Here is a 2810-nt window from a genome sequence, read left to right as displayed (position 1 = left end):
CTTGTTTCAGTGTTTATACTGCATTCCTTTGTTGTAGGTTAGTTGTCCATAAATATGTTGTTTTTATTTCTGGACTCTCAATTCTATTCCATTTGTTTCTCTCTCTGTACTTTTGCTCCAGTACCATGTTGTATTAATTACTATGACTTTGTAGTATAGTTTGAAGTCTGGAAGTGTGATAGCCCTTTTTTTTTTTAATAGGAGAATTTCAGCTATTTGTGGTGTTTTGTGGTTCCACGTCAATTTTAGTAATATTCATTTCATTTATTTGAAGAATGCCATTGGAATTTTAATTGGGTTACACTGAATCTGTAAATTGCTTTGAGTAGATTGGCCATTTTGACAATGTTGATCCTTCCTATCAATAAGCAGAGAATATCTTTCCATCTCTTTGTGTCTTCTATTTCTTTTAACAATGTTTTATAGTCTTTCTTGTATAAGTCCTTTACCTATACCTCCTTTATTAAGTTTATTTCCAGGTATCTAATACTTTTGGTGAGATTGTAAATGGGATGACTTTCTTAATTTCTTCTTCTAGCTCACTATTTGAATATAAGAAGGCAACTGATGTTTGTGTGTGGTTTTGTTTACTGCCACTTTGCTGAACTGTTTTATTGTTTGATTAGTTTTTCCATTAGGTCTTTGGGATTTTCTTTGTTTATTGTCATACATTCTGCAAATAATGATAGCTTGGGCCTCCCTGGTGGCTCAGGTGGTTGAGCGCAGCACTGTGAAGCTGTCCGCAGCCTCTGCAGTGCCGGTTCAATACCTGCTGGCTGAGGAGCAACCCACATGGTGGGGCAGACCTCTCCTGTCTTGCCTGCTGCTCCCCTCAGCAGTGTGTTTCGATAGATCTGCCTGTTCTGTTCCCCGCTCTGTCTCTGGTGAATCCTTTCACCCTCCCGCGCATCTGGCCTGTACCCTGGTTCTTGTATAAATAAATAAATCTTAAAACAAAAATGATAGCTTTACTTCTTTCCCAAATTGGGTTCCTTTTTTTTCTTTCCCTTGCCTAATTGCTCTAGCTGGGACTTCTAATGCTATGTCAAAAGATAATGGTGAGAGTGGACATCCTTGTCTTATACCAGATCTTAGTGGAAAGGCTTTCAGCTTTTCACCATTGAGAATGATACTGGCTGTGGGTTTGCCATAGATTGCTTTTATCATGTTAAGCTATGTTCCATTTATCTCCAGTTTTTCAAGGGTTTCATCTTAAATGGATGCTGATTCTTATGAAGTACTTTCTCAGAATCTATTGATATGATCACATGATTTTCACTTTTCATTTTGTTGATGTGGTGAATTACATTGACTGATTTTCACATGTTGAACTATCTTTGTGTTCCTGATATAAATCCCATCTAGTCATGATATATAATCCTTTGAATACATTATTGGATTGGGTTTGCTAAGATTTTATTGAGTGTTTCTTCATATGTGTTCATTATGGAGTTTTCTTTCTTTGTGCTGTCTTTGTCTGGTTATGATATTAATGTAATGTTGGCCTCATAAATTGTATTTGGAAGTATTTGTTTCTCAAAAATTTGAAAGAGTTTGAGCATGATAGGAATTAATGCATCTTTGAAAGTTTGGTAGAACTTACTTGTGAAGTCATCTGGTCCTGGACTTTTGCTTTATAGGAGAGTTTTGATTACTGTTTCAATGTCTTTGTTTGTGACTGGTTTGTTTAGGGTTTCTATTTCTTCCCTATTCAATCATTAATTATTCTATAAATCTAAGAATCTGTACATTTTGTCTAGGCTGTCAAATTTTTTGCATATAAATGTTTATAGTAATCTCTGATTATCCTCTATTATAATTTCTCTTTTTTTCCTTTTGATCCTATTTATTGTATTTATTGAGTTTTTGCTCCACCCCCCTTTTTTTTAGTGAGCTTAGCTAGAGGCTTAGTTATTTTATTTTTTCAAAGAAGTAGTTTTGGTCTTAATGATCTTTTGAATTGTCCCTTTGATTTCTATTTCATTTATTTCTGCTCTGTTTTTTTATTAATTCCTTCCTTCTACTGGATTTTGGATTTTTTTTCTGTTCTTTTTAAATTTCCTTGAAATAACAGAGTAGGTTGTTAATTTGGGCTCTTACTCTTGTTTCTTGATGTGGGCTTGCATTGCTATATGCTTCCCTGTTAGTACTGCTTTTGCTGTGTCCCATACATTGTGAAGGGATGTATCCTTATTATCATTTATCACAATATATTTAAATTGCATTTCTTTGACCACTAGAGATAGTGAGCATCTTTTCATGCATCTTGGAAATCTCAAATTTAGTCATCTACTTAATATTGAGCTATATGTTACTTATATATTCTGGATACCAGTCACACATCAGCAATATCTTAATTGTGTCTTTTGAAGAGTGACAGTTTTTAATTTTGCTGAAATTTAATTTCTCAGTTATTTTCCTCTATGATTTGCACTTTTTGTGTTTTAATCTGAGAAACTTTTGCCTACCCACAAGTCATGAAGATTGTCTCCTATATGTCTTCTGAAAGTTTTATAGTTTATAGTGAGTCAGTTTAAATCTTTGATGCATTTCAACTTATTTATTGTACATAGTATTATGCAAGTTTCAATGTTATTATTATTGCTATTATTATTCAGCTATCCAGTTGCTCCAGCACCATTTACTGAAAAGGCTATACTTTTCTCATTCTATTACCTTGACTTCCCTTCCAAAAATCAATTAGCCTTATGTGTGTAGGTCTATTTCTAGAGTCCATTATGCTCCATTGAATTATAATTATTACATCATTACCATGGTTCTGATTATTGCAGGGGAAATTTGCAATATAA

This window comes from Talpa europaea, assembly GCF_964194135.1.
Source record: "Talpa europaea genome assembly, chromosome: 9".
Lineage (NCBI taxonomy): Eukaryota > Metazoa > Chordata > Mammalia > Eulipotyphla > Talpidae > Talpa > Talpa europaea.
The sequence above is the reverse complement of the archived record's forward strand: the minus strand, read 5'-3'. Positions refer to the sequence as shown.